This window comes from Trachypithecus francoisi, unplaced genomic scaffold (assembly GCF_009764315.1).
Source record: "Trachypithecus francoisi isolate TF-2019V2 unplaced genomic scaffold, Tfra_2.0 Lachesis_group8, whole genome shotgun sequence".
NCBI classification, from domain to species: Eukaryota; Metazoa; Chordata; class Mammalia; order Primates; family Cercopithecidae; genus Trachypithecus; species Trachypithecus francoisi.
Window position 1 is genome coordinate 79,657,109 of NW_022681473.1, and position 18,623 is coordinate 79,675,731.

Sequence of the window (18,623 nt, forward strand, 5' to 3'; positions counted from 1 at the left end):
AGAAGAATATATTTACAGGAAGAAAAAAGCAGCTGTACTGAACAACATATCCTTTTTTTTTTTTTTTTTTTTTGTGAGACAGTGTCTCACTCTATTACCCATGTTGGAGTGCAGTGGCATCATCTCCGCTCACTACAACCTCTGTCTCCGGGGTTCAGGCAATTCTCCTGTGTCAGCCTCCTGAATAGCTGGGACTACAGGCACGTGCCACCACGCCCTGCTAATTTTTTGCGTTTTTAGTAGAAACGGGGTATCACCATGTTAGCCAGGATGGTTTCGGTCTCCTGACCTCATGATCTTTCCACCTTGGCCTTCCGAAGTGCTGGGATTACAGGCATTAGCAACCGCGCCCTGCCAAACGTACATATTTTTAACAATCTACTTGCTGTTCCTAAACAGTATGGCATTACAAGTATTTATACAGCATTTACATTGTATTAGGCATTCAAAGTAACCTAGACATAAAGTATTCAGGAGGATAGGTTTAGGTTACATACAAATCCCACATCATTTATTAATAAGAGGCTGGAACATCGTAGGATCTTGGTATCTCAGGGAGTCCTGGACCCAATCTTCAATGGCTATTGAGGGAAAACTTTATAAATCCAGCAAGTTTGCATTTACTATGCCTCAGTTTGTACTGGAGCTAACTTATTAGACATATTGGACAGAGCTCAAGTAGACAAGGAAAATTGTCCACTGGCCTTTTTTCCCTTTTCATCAGGGCAAATAAAAATAAGAAAAAGAAATTCTCACCTTTTTTTAAATTTTCAGAGATATGGATTCAGACACCCTGCAAGCCTTCCAGAATGAGCTCATTTGCTCCATTTGCATGAACTTCTTCATAGACCCGGTCACCATTGACTGTGGGCACAGCTTTTGCAGGCCCTGCCTCTGCCTCTGTTGGGAAGAAGGCAGAGCACCAATGCGCTGCCCTGAGTGCAGAGAAATCTCAGCGAAGCCCGACTTCAACACCAATGTTACGCTCAAAAAGCTGGCTTCCCTAGCCAGACAGACCAGACCTCAGAACATCAACAACTCACACAATATCTGTGTGCTCCATGAGGAGACTAAGGAGCTCTTCTGTGAAGCTGACAAGCAATTGCTCTGTGGGCCCTGCTCTGAGTCACCAGAGCACATGGCTCACAGCCACAGTCCAATAGGATGGGCTGCTGAGGAATGCAGGGTATGTGATGCCTGTAAGGCAGTTTGATATGTATAGAGTCCCAAATAAGAATGATGAGGGCCAATGCAATGATGGTGATGAGAATGTAGATGGTGGAGGTGGTGATTATTCCATGTCAATCATAACACATAAATGTGTCCTTTCAATGTTGCTGACTAATTTGGCACTCTAATCATAGCTATGTTGAGACTTCACTAAAGGAGCTTTCCTTAGAAACATTGTTTGAACGTATAGAATGGAGCTGTGGAACAGGTGACCAGCACCAGGAACACTTTTCAAAGTCATGTTATATAAAAGCCAGTTTCTCAGAAAATTGATGATATTATCTGAAGGGTCCCTTAAAACTCTCTATTATATTTCTATCATTTTTCACATCCAAATTATTAGAACCAAATTTGTTCAACATGGAAAAATCTGGCCACTCCACTCTAACTTGAATTTGCGTTTCTTTCAATTACAGCCTTTTTATTTAATTGATAAGGGAATGAAATCTAGTATACTGTCTTCATTTTTGCTAAGCTTCTTGCTCCTTTTGCAGGAGAAACTTATAAAGGAAATGGACTATTTATGGAAAATCAATCAAGAGACACAAAATAATCTAAATCAGGAAACTAGAAAATTTCATTCATTAGTGGTAAGAATGAAAGTATTTCCTTTATTTTTATGCAAATAAACACAATGTTGGCTTATACTTTTTAGTTAAATTCAAACTACCAGTTAAAAGATAGTGATTTCATCCCAAGAAAATGTAGTGATTTCAATTGATATCATAGGAATCAAAAAGAGAGCAGCCCACACAAGCTAGCCAAATTTATATTGGATAAATAACATGATACGCATTCTAGTCAAATTTGGAGGTTGGTATAAACCTTTTCAGACACTGGAGATGAGACAACATTTCGCTAAGACTGGGTGTGAGGAAGAGGACAGAAATAGAAGAGTATATAGAGTAAAACTATAGTAAAAGTAAAAAAGAAAAAAGCATAATATGTTGTATGGTTAAATATTCTTTAACATTTAGGCGAATCAGATATGGAAAAATCCTAAAAGAGACATAAATAGAGGAAATAATTGACTCAGTAAGAACTGTAAAGAAGCATCACAGTGACAGAAACCGGAAGTCTTTATATAGGTTTTGATTTAAAAGGGGAGAGAGAATAGGAATATTGAAAAAGATAGACAGAAAAAAACATCAAATATTCAAGACTCTTTGCAAGAGTGAGGCAGAAAGTTTACAAATTGCTTGATTACACCCAGCATATAATTATTTGAAGTTTTCTATTGAGAGTGAGAACATGTAATTCTTTTAACCAAACATCTCTGCAGGACTATGTGTCATTAAGGAAGGTGACAATCACTATTCAATATCAAAAGATGCATATATTTCTCGATGAGGAGGAGCAACTGCATCTGCAGGCACTGGAAAGAGAAGCAAAAGAGCTTTTCCAACAACTACAAGACAGTCAAGTGAGAATGACCCACATTTAGAAAGGATGAAAGACATGTACAGAGAGCTGTGGGAGATGTGCCACATGCCTGACGTGGAGCTGCTCCAGGTGAGGAGGGAGGGTCCATCTTCAGAGACAGGAAACCCTTGTTGGACATTGCTGCCAGGACATGCAAATGTCACCTGCATATGTCACTGCTCTAAGCTAAGTGACACATGCTGTCTAACTCCCACCATTACATTACATTTGTCCAGTCACTTATTTACTGGATACTTTGATAATCTTTGGGAAATTTTTACCATTTTAGCAGATCACATATAACAAGATTCTCTTCAATATAATTTGGAGTAATATCCACACAGAGAGATCATCTAAAATCATTAGAACTCGAGGCTAGGGGAAGGTTAGTAATACTCCATTGATATGCCCTAGTTCCTCCTCACTCTCTGATGTCCCATACAACAGTGATTTGCTGAAGATGTTGAGGGTTTTCCCCTTGCCTGGGAGAGGTTTGTAAAAGTTACTCATCAATGTCAGTGTACTCTGTTTCTCATATGGTTCTGCTTTGTTTTAATAGTTGTCATGCGTGGTCAGACCTTCCCTTGGGAATAAGATTAGGAAATTAATGACACTGGAAGCCTAGATATCTTTGCTTTACTCCACCGTCTCTTGCTCAGCTCCTTTCTTCTTCATGCCACTGATGGAGCCTTTCATTGTTTAGTTGAGGTTCTGTTATTAACCTAGCCTAGAATGATTCCTTAGAGGGGAATAAAGAGATTCACATTTTTAAAACAGTAAAACAGAAAGAAACAAGAGTAGGAGAAAATACGCAGAAGGAAAAATCTCTCATAATTAACATTATCTTTTATTTTTTGCAGGATGTGAGAAATGTATCGGCAAGGTGAGTTTACACTAAAAAAATGCTATTTCTGAAAAGTTCATTCTCTTGTGAATGAAGGGGATGTATACATTTTGAGGTACTAATATCATTCTGAGTGGCTATTTCCAGTTTTGTTTCAAAAGAGGGCCTGAGTTCTTCTTCTCTTTGGTCTGGAAAGTTTTCATCTTAAAATTTGTATGAATTCAAATATACGTAAAAACAATTTGCCACTCTGAGGTTTATTCTTCCCAATCCATCCATCCTGTCCAGCCCTACCCCACAGATCTTAATACAAAATTTCTCTGAGGGATCATAGAGGTGTCTTCTACTGTAGAGGGATGGGAGGTTAAAAAAAAAAAAAAAGACAGAGGGAGGAGAGAGATTCCCTCTGGGTGGGCTGAGGAGGAAGGCTTTGTTCCTAAAAGCATCAATGACCAGGACCTGCTCCATCACAATATACCCAGTTCTAGGAAAGACCTCAGGAAAATGGTTGCCTCAGGACCCTCAGCAGCAGGGTTCTCAGGCTGGAATTAGACTCCTTTGTTTTGCTCAAAAGATTAAAGCTTTTTGTCTCAGTGCATATTCTATGTTAGACACTGACTAGCATTAGTGACAGCTACAGGCTGAGGACCCAAAGATATTTGTCTGAGTATTTTGCTCTCTGAAATATTTCCAGGATTTTTGCATACCCTCAAGGGGTGTGATGGGCAGAGGGACGCAATGTCTTTTAATGACTTTAGAAGTTGTGTAATGTCTGAAAACAACATATCTGGGGAAATTGGGTTTTTATGCAATAAAATTCAGAAAAAGTATCATTTGTATGGCTCCTAGAGTGTGGAACAAAATGTACATGCAGTTAACCAAAACTGGCAGAATTCTGAGGAAACATCTTATATGAAAATATGATATCTTTGTATGACTGTGTGATTAGCTCTGGGCCTGGAAATATAACTGAGACTGTTTTTTTGCAGGGCTGATTTGGCACAGATGCAAAAGTCCCAGCCAGTGAACCCGGAGCTCACTTCATGGCGCATAACTGGAGTCCTAGACATGCTCAACAACTTCAGAGGTAAGAGCCAGCTTGCTTGGCAGTCCAGCCTCAAAGCATTTCCTTATTGGATTCCTTGGTCGAGGCTTTTCCCATTTAAGTTTTATAATTTTTGACATGTAGGTAATACATAGTTTTCCAAAACATGTGCATCTTCTCCACATGCATAGTAATACTACAAAGAGCAAAACTCAATTTCCTGAGTTAGAGTTTGATGAAAATGTAAAGCAATGTACATACTTTGTCTGCAGAAAAAGAGGACAAAGAGTATTCAGGTCATGTAGTTATGGAGACACTCGTTGTCACGGTGGCATCAGTATTTCGTGTTTATTCAATTTAATTCAATTTTGATGGTTAGATTTGGCATAATGGTTTTTAATTGATTCTATTCTATGTGCATTTACATGCATTCTACAAGTAACCTTTATTATTTACAAAATCAGGGCATTTTGATAAAAAAATGACTAAAATATCCATAATCAGGACAATTTTAATGCCATCAGATATGTAACAACTGAAAGGGGAGAGATCTGTGAACATGGCCTAAGCATGTTAGCTCCATTCAAGAGAGCAGGTCTAGGTAGCAGACAGCAGGAACCCAGAGTAGATAGAATAAGGAGCTAAAGAGATATTGTAAAGCCAGAGTATTCCTTTCAGAAACTTATCAACTTTACGCGTGTTAATGTCTACCAAATTTTTGAGGTTTGAGATTATAACAGGCATAACTTACATTCCAATAAATACTCACATCACTGCAAAGTGATGTCTACCTGTTGATGATCTTAAAGACAAATAATACAAGAAGATTTTCTATTAAAGAAAAAAAAATTTTAGATATGTCCTGAACGAAACTGTGAAGAGGTAGACATTATATCATTACTTCGCCCAGTGATATGGTCACATTTTCTCTCTATTATTTAAGGAATAATATATAATTGTATGTGCTGTAGAGTTGTAATGACATTTCATCTTCATGGATGCATGGCGCTGAACTCTCTTGGCTTCCTCTTTTCTGTATTTTCTTGGAAGAAGAGCAAATGAAGTGAATAATTGGGCCACAGAGCCTCTGTCCCTCATAGCACTCACTAATATAATATTTTTTCCTTGTCAGTGGATAATGCTCTGAGCACGGAAATGACTCCTTGCTATATAAGCCTTTCTGAGGATGTGAGACATGTGATATTTGGAGATGACCATCTCAGTGCACCCATGGATCCCCAGGGAGTGGAGAGCTTTGCTGTGTGGGGAGCGCAAGCATTCATCTCCGGCAGGCAGTACTGGGAAGTGGATGTGACCCACTCTTCCACCTGGATTCTGGGAGTCTGTAGAGATTCCGGGACAGCAGATACCAATATCGTTATTGATTCTGATGAAACTTTTTGTTAATTTCCTCAAAGAGAGCAATGACTATAGTCTCTCCACCACTCTCCACCTTTAATTCAGCATGTGCAAAGGCCTCTGGGTCGGGTTGGGGTGTTTCTGGATTATGATAATGGATCTGTGAGTTTTTTTGATGTTTCTAAAGGTTCTCTTATCTATGGTTTTCCTCCTTCCTCCTTCTCTTCCCCTCTGAGGCCTTTCTTTTGCTTTGGTTGTACATGAAAAGTTGGTTTCATGATGATTTATTGTGACCCCCCATATGTGATGCAAATAGTGTGCTGAGACCCGATGTGTGAGAGCCTGTGAGTTCATTGTAACTTCATGGAATGTAACTACTTTATGGTTATTCATGGGATAAACACCTTGAATGTGTACATTTGTTAATTAAGTTATTTTAATTAATAAGTTATTGTGAAATCTTTACTAGAACATCAATAATGGCTTTTCTTGTACAAGTTTTGTTGAGATTCATTCACTTACCCTGAAAGTCATGTTCTAATGTATTTAATTCAGAGAATTTAGTATATTACACTTGTGCAGCCATCAGAACTCTCTACTGCCTGGGCACTTTTATCACTTCCAGAAGTATCCCAATACCCATTAACATTTATTCTCCATTCACCCTCCCCCATGCCTTCGTAACACTTAATCTACTTTTTATGTTTTTGCATTCAGGTAAATAAAATCATACAATAAAATTATTTTTAAATCTGATTTCTTTTTCAGCAATTATGTTTTCAGATTGTACACACTGTAAACCATTTGTCTTACTTGTATATTTGAACCAGGTTGGATAGAAAAATTAAGCGGTAGATATCTTATCTTACAAAGAATAAAGTAGAGTGCTTATTTTCTTTTTAAGTCTAAGTTAAGTTGACCTCACAGACTTTACTATTTCTCAACATCCTAGTTATTAATCACATTTCAGCTCATACAACAGTTTCTCAGTGCTAGGTTGTTCTGCTATTACATCTTCTCTGAGTATATCAGATTATAATATACAGAAAACTCTTATTCTTATTACTACCAGATTGAAAATTCCAAGGGGGTAATGGCACTATTTGTCTTCTTTGCTAATATATTACCATTATCCAATGCAATTTTTAAAATAGATTACACAATAAATAAAATGAATAAATGGATAAGTAGAGGAGTTATGTAATATTATTCTAACATTAAGAAACTTTTCCGGCCGGGCACGGTGGCTCACGCCTGTAATCCCAGCAGTTTGGGAGGCCGAGGCGGGCGGATCACAAGGTCAGGAAATCGAGACCACGGTGAAACCCCGTCTCTACTAAAAATACAAAAAATTAGCCGGGCGCGGTGGCGGGCGCCTATAGTCGCAGCTACTCAGGAGGCTGAGGCAGGAGAATGGCGGGAACCCGGGAGGCCGAGCTTGCAGTGAGCCGAGATCGCGCCACTGCCCTCCAGCCAGGTGGACAGAGCGAGACTCTGTCTCAAAAAAAAAAAAAAGAAAAAGAAAAGAAACTTTTCCAAAATATAAGTAACAAAATAGGATAGAACATACTAATGAATATCTATCAAAAGATAAGAAATAAATTGATTTTCAGATTCATATCAAAGATAATACTGTTATGTTAGGGTTTAAAATAATTGTAGCATAATTTTTATAGGGTTGATTTCAATAGTCTTAATTTTTTTAATATAAACCATTGAAAGAGGAAGGTTCCTATATAAGATGATGGGGAACAGGAACAGGACTTAGAATAAAGGAGACTGTCCTGATTTTAACTGACGTATACGTTTAATTACTTACTAAGCATAAAGTGGTATAAATATTCTTATGCAGTAGAAAGAACAACATTAGTTTAAATTTTAAATAAGAATCCAGATGATACAGAATGGAAAATTCTATAATAGAATGTGATGGCTACGTCTCCTAAGGCACCAGCTTACCTGCTTTAACAAAGACCACAAATTTGAAATGATTCAGAAGGTGCATTGCTCTCACATGTTTGTACCAATATAGGAGTTGGTCAAGAAGAAGACTAACATCTTCAACAAGTGAATTTTTTCTCTGTGTGCAGAAAACTCCCATTTATTGCCATGACCCATGCAGCAGGAAAGCCAAAAGAAAAGCAGGAGGGACAAGAGTATTTGGCTATAAGGAAATCACCTGGTGTTTTTCACAATGCTTTTATTCCCATCCTATAGGTTCAAAATTAGGCGGATGGCACACCAAGTTGTAAGATATATCTGGTAATGCTGTTAACATTCAAACAATGTTTATTCTCATCATTTGATTCAGAAAACAAATGAAATGACTGGCACAACAGAAAATAACCCAAGAGATTTGTTCAATGAAACAAAGCAGAACCTCAACCAAAGAGATAAGGTGCTGCTTAAGGTTACACCAGTCCTTAGTATTCCAGAGTGAGTAAACCCTGCTTTTTACCACTGTCAAAGTGGCCAGTGTTGCCCTTTTCAGAGCCTGACTAGCTGAGGGTTATGTGGCAAGAAACATCTTACTTGTATTTTAGTCCCTTAAATGAATGATTTAGATAGGAATGATTCTCCAAATTTTGAACATACTTATCAGAAATGTTCTCTTATTCCTTCACTCTATACCACATAGACTTTATAATAATCTCTCTCACTTCTGCCTCCACATGTTTATTGCAGAACATTAGGGATTAGCAGAGAGAAAGCTTCTCACCAGCATCTTTTGGACTCGCTGCTTTTTTCCAAGTGATCTGAGATGATAAAATTATTCACCTTAGTGTTCCAACCCAGCACACCTTTTTGATTTTCACCTATGTTTTGAGCTTTTCTGTTGATGCTAAAACTCTATGTAATCAATGCCTCATAATTTAATTACATTAGTTGTTCCTAGTTTTCAAGAAAAATTTATTATTCTGACATTCTTCTAATTTAGCTCAGATTCACTTTTGCAGAAAGACAGAATTAGCTACCTTACGATCATTTAGTATTTGACTCTGATTTAGGAAGATGAAAAAGTGTTTGTCTATTTAGCATACTTTCTTAGCCATTTAACCAAGATAATCATATTCTATTGATTCTCCTAGAGATACTTTAGTTATTTATTCTCTTCACCTGTCAGAATTTATGTTAGACTGTCACCAAGAATTACTTACAATTGAAATAAATCAAAGAGAGACCACTAAGAACATTGTCAATCATTTATCCAGAAATCTTGAACTTCCCGAGTTTTTTATCCCGAAAAGAAGTTATTTATCTGCAGGGCGCGGTGACTCACGCCTGTAATCTCAGCACTTTGGGAAGCCGTGGTGGATGGATCATGAGGTCAGGAGATGGAGACCATCCTGGCCAACATGGTGAAACTCCATCTCTACTAAAAATACAAAAAAATTAGCCGGGCATGGCGGTGGGCGCCTGTAGTCCCAGCTAGTCAGGAGGCTGAGGCAGGAGAATGGTGTGAACCTGGGAGGCGGAGCTTGCAGTGAGCAGAGATCGCATCGTGAGCAAGACATGATCACATCATCTCAAAAAAAAAAAAAAAAGTTATTTATCAATAGCCTGGGTACAGATATTTGTAATACAAGAATTTTGACTCTTTTATGGTACAAAAAAATTGATAAAGAGGATAACTTGAAAAAAATAATCTAACAAAACAGACATATTCTTGACTAGCACTCTATTTCTGTACTAAATGTAGGAGATATGTAAATGGCAGTTTTCTCCAGTGAAATAAGACAGACACACAGAGAAAAATACTTCATGGCCCCACTCATATTTGAAATCTATTTTTAAAAGTTCAATACATTAAAAAAAGGTGGCTACATTGATGGGAAGAAATTAGGTAAACGAAGGACAAAAGTTGTAAAGGCGCAGTAATGTAGAATAAATGAATCTGATGTACAACCTGTAGGTATATTCGATAATCTTGTATTGTTTTGGGGAAATATTCTGAGGGACTAGATTTTTGATGTTCTTATCATAAAAAAGAAGTACAGCTAAGTGATACGATAGATTTGTTAATTTTCTTCATTATATTAATCATTTCATTATGTATATGTATCTCAAAACAACATATTGTGTACCTTGAAAATATAAAATAAAACAAATTAAAAAATAAAGGTAATTTCGTTATTGCACATAAGCTGAAAATAAGGGAAGACTGGGTCAGTAATAACACTGCTTTTCTGACTTAAGTCTAATAAAATATTTTTAGTTGGGAAGCTATCTGTATTAAAAAATTGATATAATGCTGGTGACAGTGGCCCTACTTATAATCCCAGTGCTTTGGGAGGCCAAGGCAGAAAAATCATTTGAGGCCAGAAGTTTGAGATCAGCCTAGGCAACATAGTAAGACCTTATCTCTACCAAAAAATAAAAAGAAAATTAGCCTTGCATGGTGGTGTGCACCTGTTATCCCAGCTACTCAGGAGGCTGAGTGGGGAGGATTGCTTGAGTCCACGAGTATAAGACTGCAGTGAGTTCTGATTGTGCTATTGCACTCCAGCCTGGGTGACAGAGTGAGAATTTGCCTCAAAAACAGCAACTCATTATTTTATGTAGCCATTTTACCTGGAAGGTATAATTCTTTCTTCTACAATTAATAAATCTGCATATATCTAGGCCAGCTATATGAGGTAGGGCTAGGGCTTCTCTGGGGACGCAGAAGCGAGAAGCAGGGAGCTTGGCGTGCGCGACTGGCTCTCCCTGATGGTGCCCTGAACCCCCGTCCACACCTCCGGCAGCCTGCATGGTGCTGCTGGCTGGGACCCGGCCGCAGGGTGGCAAGGCGCTCTGCATGCCGTCCCCACCCATAGGCGCACAGGTCGAGGAGGATCGCGCTTACTACAAAGAGTTCCAGAACTTCTCCAGTCTGCCCGACACCCACCCGCAGCATCGCCTCTGACGACAATTTTTTTTTTTGTTTTGAGGGAGTCTTGCTTTGTCACCCAGGCTGGAGTGCAGCGGCATGATCTCTGCTCACTGTAAGCTCCGCCTCCCGGGTTCATGCCATTCTCCTGCCTTAGCAACCAGAATAGCTGGAACTACAGGCGCCCGCTGTAGTTGGCTAATTTTTTGTATTTTTAGTAGAGACGGGGTTTCACTGTGTTAGCCTGGATGATCGTCTGACCTCGTGATCCACCCTCTTTGGCCTCCCAAAGTTCTGGGATTACAGGCGAGAGTCACTGCCCCCAGCAAGACAATTCTTTTTACCCGTTCCAGGATGAGGAGGGGCACGGCATCGAGGGCGTGGAGAGGGTCCCGGAGGGCGTTCAGGAGGCGTGGGGCTGCTGTGGAGGCTGGTGTGGCGTGGGGTGAGCGTTGAGAAGGCGCAGGAGACTGACCACAATGGCTGGACCAGCCTTAATGTCGTCTGCTACCACGGCTTTGTGGATCTACCCTGATGGCCTTAGATGAGTGCTCCCACACTGAGGTCAACTAGCAGGACAGGCAGGGGAATGCAGCCCTAATCATAGCTGCACAGGCAGCGGCTGCCCCTGGCCCCATAGGCACAGTTGCCTTAGACACTGCCTCTCAGCCTTGTGCTTCCTGCATCAGCATCACCTGGGCTGGTTCATTTGAGCTTTAACACAGATCTGGTGGAAACACAGGCTGCCAGGCCCTGCCCCTGGAGTCTTGCTTTGAATAGGCCTGGGGTAGGGCCCAAGATTGAGCAGAAGAACAGGTTTCCTGGTGAGTTTGATGCCGCTGGCCCAGGGATCCCACCTTGAGGGCAGAGGGCTTTGAGGTTTTCATGCCTGATGACGGCCAGGAACCCTTCTCAGTAGGCATTGAAGACCGGCAGAGTCACAGATCCCAGGCGAGATGTCGTCAGAGGGACACAGAGGCATCACGGAAATATAATGAAAATGAAGAAAGGAGCTGAGCATCTGTTTCATCACTTTCCTATGCTGTTTTACTAAAGCGGCTGTTCTGGCCCAGTCAGGGCACGCTATCATCAATCACCAACTACTTGTTGAACTATGTCCCGGGTCTTGACCTTGAAGGAGGGACGCGTTCGGGTTGAAAGCCTCCATGCCTGGTCGATCGCATCCCAGCCCTGAGCTAGCAGGGGCGGGTTTCCACCCGAGGGCCCCCGTCGTGGGATGTCGCCAGAGGAGTGGCCATTTACACGTTGGCTTCATGCAGAGGCTCCAGGAGCGCCCCTGCGGGTAGCGGTTCAGGGAAAAGTACCAGCTTGAGCTGCCTCCGCTCCTCTAGAGAGCGCGGAAGCCCGGAAGCCGGAGGTCTCCAAGAACTGCCTGCAGAAGCTCTAGGACTGCGAGCTGTCCCAGCTGACGCCGCGCTCCATGCGCCGCCTGGAGGATCGGGGCGCCGTGGATCACATGGTCAGGATGACCAGGAGCCTCTAACAGCCCCGCTGTGGCCATCGCGTGCCAGACACTGTCCCCCATGAGCACTCTGTGGGTGCGGAAGAGGCGGCTGGCGGTGCAGGAAATTCTGGGGGCGCGGCGGGGGGTGGGGGAGGGTGCAGGTGCAGGAGGCAGGGAAACAGGGCGCAGAGCAGCCTAAGCGGCCCGGCCAGCGGCTTTGGGCTCCCTGGAGGGCTCCTAAGAGCCAGCCTCCCACCTGCCCCGCTGCAGGGGTCCTGGGGCTCCGCCACCCCCGCCCCGCGGAAGACCAGCCTCTGCCCCTGCAGGGCTTTCAGCAGAGCAGCTTGTGGCCGGCGTGGTGGTGCCCCAGCTCAGCCTCACCAAGGCGCCAGCGCCCACCTTCCAGCCCCGAGAGGTCGGCGCGGAAGAGCAGCACAAAGGACAGCGGCCACCTGCGGATACCAAAGTGGCCTTACAAGGTGGCCAAGGAGGAGAAACGCGAGGCGGAGGAGGCCTAGAAGAAGCGCAAGGCCAAGGTGCAGGAGAAGCGCCCGCTGCCCTGTAAAAAGAGGACGTGAGAGTCCGCGGGTGCTTGACACGGGGTTCCAGGGCAGGGCGAGACCGCGGGTCTGGGCACCATGGCCGCTCCAGGGACCGCTGGGCCTCGTGCCTTTCCATGCTGTCTCTAGGATGTTCCCAGGAGGGGGCTGGGGGAGCCACATCGATTCGCCTGACACCAGCCACCCTACGAATCAGTACACCCAGTGGGCATGTTGCCTAAAAGGCTACCTTTAGAGAACCTCAATTAACATTTTTTTAAAAAATCAATTTATTAGGACGGGCACGTGGCTCACGGCTGTAATCCCAGCCCTCTGGGAGGCCGAGGCTGGCGGATGACCTGAGATTGGGAGTTTGAGACTAGCCTGACCAAAATGGAGAAACCCCATCTCTACTACAAATACAAAATTAGCCGAGAATGGTGGCACATGGCTGTAATCCCAACTACTCCGTAGGCTGAGTCAGGAGAGTCGCTTGAACCCAGAGGCAGAGGTGGCAGTGAGCCAAGATCGCGCCATTGCACTCCGGCCTGGGCAACAAGAGCCAAACTCCGTCTCAATTAAAAAAAACCAAAAAATCAATTTATTGAAGGGTATTTTCTGTGTAATTTTGTATTTTTAATCGTCATCCGATTTGCCAAGTTTTACAAGTGATAGGGCCCCATGTATCCAAGACCGTTTTAATACACTTGCCTGAAAACCTTTTATTTAAAATACTGTTTCTAGCAATAAATATTTATGATATATATAGGAGTTTACACAGAAATCATGTGATTCTCTCCTTTTTGGCCGTTTGCTTTGGTCTTTTCTTCTCATCGTGGGTGCACATACAAAGTGATGTTTCTATTTGATGGAGGGATTGACTCCTTCAGCCACTTGATCAAGTGAGACAGAGAGATCGGATTATATTGTATCTTTTTAAAAAGTATCCATACAAGAAAAAAACAAACAACCCCATCAAAAAGTGGGGAAAGGATATGAACAGACATTTCTCAAAGAAGACATCCATACAGCCAACAGACACATGAAAAAATGCTCATCATCACTCGCCATCAAGAAATGCAAATCAAAACTACATGAGATACCATCTCACACCAGTTAGAATGGCAATCATTAAGAAGTCAGGAAACAACAGGTGTTGGAGAGGATGTGGAGAAATAGGAACACTTTTACACTGTTGGTGGGATTGTAAACTAGTTCAACCATTATGGAAAACAGTATGGCGATTCCTCAAGATCTAGAACTAGATGTACCATATGACCCCGCCATCCCACTACTGGGTATATACCCAAAGGATTATAAATTACTCTACTACACAAAGCACATGCACACGTATGTTTATTGCGGCACTATTCACAATAGCAAAGACTTGGAATCAACCAAATGTCCATCTGTGACAGACTGGATTAAGAAAATGTGGCCATATACACATGGATACTATGCAGCCATAAAAAAGATGAATTTGCATCCTTGTAGGGACATGGATGCAGCTGAAACCATCATTCTTAGCAAACTATCACAAGAAGAGAAAACCAAACACCGCATGTTCTCACTCAAGGTGGGAACTGAACATGAATCGCTTGGACTCGGGAAGGGAAACATCACACACTGGGGCCTATCATGGGGAGGGGGAGGAGGGAGGGATTGCATTGGGGAGTTATACATGATATAAACGTCATGCACATGTACCCTAGAACTTAAAGTATATAAAAAAAATAAAAATAAAAAAAAAAAAAAAAAAAAAGTATCCATACAGTCATATATTGGGGGAGTGCATTTATCATCAAATATAAAACAATGCAGACATAACCATGTATAGATTGCTAGAATTAACTCATTTTAAGCAAAGAGTTTTAGATAAACGGATACAAAATCTTTAACATATTAAAAGTAGACATGAGATAAACGTGTCATTTGACAAAATGGGGGAATGTAATAAATGATTACCAGAAATACAAATAAGCCTTATATGCTCTTAAGTAAATCAAATCCAGCATCCTTAAAATGTACACAAGGAGCAGCAAGAGTAAGAGCCCAGAATGATGCAAATTACAGGAATGGGGAGGAGGTGATGTTTAGAACAAGCAAAGAGAATGCAATGGGAAGCAAACTTCTTCTAGGCAACATCTCCTGGAGTGGACCAGGCAGCCCTCTCTTCCAGACTCAGTTTCACAGAGTCCCTTATGTGAGTGTTTCTTTTATTTTTCCCTTGAGACTGCCCTTGATTTAGTTCAACCTCATGCGGACCTCATGGAATTTCCAAGACGTGGGCTTAGCTTGTGGCACCTTCCTGCCAAACATATATAATTCCAGCTTTACCAGTCCCCATGAGCCCTACCCTCACCTCTGTCAGCGGAGGACCCAGCCAGGCAGTGCCACATGGTCTCCCAGGCACACTTCTCCAAGCTGCTTTCCCTGCTGCAAAAGTTCTCAAGGCACTGGTCTGGGCAGCTGAGCCCTGGGGTTGTCCTAAAGCTGCGTAGCTGACTACACTGTAGCCCACATGGAGAGCTGCAGCTCTAACACAGGGATTTTGAGAGGCCTCAGTGGCCTTTAAGTGGTACTTCCAGGACACCCATCCTGAGCTCCCAAAAGGACTCCACCTTCCCAAGAATGTCTAACTGTCATTGGAACAGCCAGGGTTAGGCACTTCTGCTAGGGTTGCCATGGCATCTGACCCCGTGGGTTGCCAGACATTCCTTTCTGTTTCCGCCGCCAGGGAAGTTGGCACTGGGAATGGTACGGAGCCCCCACTTCTACCCTAAGCCTTGGGTGTCTGCTGCTTCCAGGTCAAACTGCATTTCTAGTCCTGCCCAGACACTACTGCACCACAACCCATGCTCATAGTCTCCAGGATGTGTAGAACAGCAGTGACAGGACAGCAAACAACTGATGATTTCCCCAGGTCCCACTGTTTGTCCAGAGTGGGCATGTCGGGGCCCTGCCCCCATGTGTTCCAGCCTTACCCAGGTGCACAGGGTACCATGGGACCAGCACAGGGCTTGTCCATTAATGCTCCTGGTGTCCACGCAACAGGTCCAGAGATACCTGCATTTGGAAAAGCCTGCCCAGCCAGCCAGTGTGAGGCAGGACCTGGATTTCTTTGGTAAATCTGAAGGCGAGCTGGCCACTTGCCTGATGAGTAGAGACTGCCCTTTACCTGCCAGTGTATGCAACTTGAGAGGAAATGACAGCTTCATGGGGGGCTCTAGGGGGACTGGAGACCCTGACGTCCTGGGGAGCTTTGGTAGGCCTCAGTGGAAAGACCAGATTTTGAAAATCTGCCAACCCCACTGACAGTAGGGTCATCCCTGATTGGATCCCCGACTCTCTCTGGTCTCTCCTGGACTCACTCTAGACGTGGCCTGCCTGTGGGCAGCCCTTCCCTTTGGCCCCTGAGGCAGGTCCATGTAGCTTCTGCAACTGTGCACCTGGCTGCTGGCCCATCATTCTCATTTTTGCCACCTGGAAGCAGATTTGCTAGTAGAGGAATTTTCCAAGGAAAGAAGTGTTGCCAAGCCTCTGTCCTTGACCTGTGGGGGGCTTATGCTCTTGGTTTCTTATTCTCTTTGGAGTGGGCAGCAGCAGAGGGACAGGGGGCCCTCCAGGCAGGTTCAGGGAGTATGGGAGGCCAGGAGAAAAGTCGAGATGATAGGGAACTGGAGCCACCTTGAGGGAGGTGTCCTGGGCTCAGTATCGGGTTGATCAATAGAGCCTTTTATATTTAAGCAACACTATTATGTTCAATTCTTTTTGGTAGGGTTTCCTCAGGGGAGTTGTGGTCATCTGGTCCCAGCGGTGCGGGAAATGCCCCCCTCATCTTCCTGAGCCATTTGGAAGCCCTTTCCTCTAGCCCTAGTACTGGTGACACAGGTTCCTTGTCTCTGGTTGTGCACAGGGCTGGGGGTGCAGGCTTCCTGTTACCCACTCAGCACTATTGGGCATCGGACATGCAGAGGTCTCACAGTTTCCTCTCCAAAATCCTGGTGTCCTTGAAGAACGTTTATTATTTTTGTCTATTTTTGTTTCTTTGAACTGCTGCATTCACTCACTGAGGGCTCGCCCTCCCTGCACCCCTCATGTTGTTCAGGAAGGAGGGGACTGATGGGGATGGACCCCCCTCTCCTCTCCTGTCAGTTCTTACCACACTGTCACCCCTGGCTTTATCACTACGTTCTCCCACCCCTGTGGCCTCGTCTCTTCTTCCTCATTCACCCTTCCTTCCTTTGCCTGTTTTCTTCTCCCAGTTGGTTAAGTTATTTATCATCCCTGGCACCACCTACCCTGAGGTCTAAAAAGGACAGAAAAGCCGGCACCTCTGTGAGGCAATGTGGTGTTATCAGGGTGGGACCTCCAGGCCCCCAGAGTGAGTGAAGAGTAGGCCTGCCAGCATCTGTGCTGATGTGTAAGAATTCCTACACCGCCATGCCCTTCCCACCCCCTCCTCTTTGCTCAGATGGGAGACCAGGTTTGCTCTCCTGCAATGACAGCCCAGCCCCTACTCTGCGCAGGGAAGGGGCTCATGGTCCCTCCCTGCACCCTGATGTTTATTAACTGTAGATAGGGAATTTCAAGTTGACAGCTACCTGCTCAGGGATTTATATATAAATATAATTAGAGGAAAAGCTAAAGTCTATTTTACACTTTTTAGTGTTTGTGTAAATTAAGCTTAAACTAGACAGAATAAATATTTCTCAGACAAGGTCGATGCTACTGATTACAAGTGAGAAGGCTGGAGCTCTCCCCTTGCTGGAGAATTTCCTGGTGATTGGAGATTGGAGACTCTGGCAGCAGAAATGGCTTTGCGGTGGGTGTGAAGTCACTTCAGTCCCTCTGAGTGGCCTCTTGTGGACGTGAACACATGTATCGACACCAGTGAAATCCATCTCCACGTGCGTGGAGGCGGCTGATGAGAATACAAATGATCCAGTCGTGACTTTTCCCTCTGGAACCGGTTACTCCCAGTGTGACGTTGGAGCATGTGAACTAAGAGTGACATTTTTTTCTAATTGCTTCTGTGAATAAAGTGTTCTACAGTCAGCCAGCACTAAACTCTCCAGAAAGGAGGAGGGAACAATGTGGAGACATTCATCTAGAATTACCTCAGTGTGTAGAGGCTGTCCCTTGACTGCACGTGGAAAAAGCAATGTGAACCATCCTGTGCCTCTTTCTTCTCAAGCTCCTCCTGACAGTCTCCTGGCAACACTAGAGATCTCAAGACTATGGGGATCGGAATTTCAATAGCTTTGTCAGCTCAGCATTGACCACTCCTGAGACCTGAGGCTCCTCTTTGAGCAAGAGACAGGCAGTTCTCGATGTTGGTTGAAAAATGGGATTTATGAATGCGGGAGGCCCGTGCTGGACCCCTCTGCCTTCTTCTCTCCCTGCTGTCAGCAGTAACCAGGTCCCTGGTGTGGAGGCGAGAATCCCCTGGGGTAGGGCCAGACCCCAGGCCTGAAAAAGATGCAATGCTTGCAGGCTGTCAGGAAGAATCATGGGTAACAAGTGAATATGATGAAATGCATCCCAGAGAGGAAATGAAGGGACCCTCACTAAGAAGTGGGTCTGACTGACAGGTCTCTGGCAGCCCACCAGCAAGAGCACTACATCCCCTGCAGCCCCGCCATTCGCACTACATGATGTGGGAAGGCTGTCTGTTCATCCTTACTCTGGGGACCCAAGCCTGCTCTGAGGAGTGAGTCACAGCCCTGTTGTGTGCCTTACATTACTCTTTCCCCAGGTGTCCCCGGAGACTCAAGCTTGCTCATTTCTGTCCTGACACAGCTCGCTGTCCCTGCAGTGGACAGCGTCCTCCTGTTCTGTGTCAGCTC

The 18,623-nt window shown here is 43.7% G+C and overlaps 1 pseudogene across 1 annotated transcript; it reads left to right on the plus strand.

Annotated features, from left to right (window-relative positions):
* Positions 1-611: 611 nt before the first annotated feature.
* Positions 612-6,164, plus strand: LOC117080598 (annotated as a pseudogene). The gene is made up of 6 exons (XR_004435901.1): positions 612-1,186; positions 1,725-1,820; positions 2,513-2,742; positions 3,513-3,535; positions 4,486-4,583; positions 5,674-6,164. The product of XR_004435901.1 is annotated as a tripartite motif-containing protein 64-like (transcript).
* Positions 6,165-18,623: the final 12,459 nt, after the last annotated feature.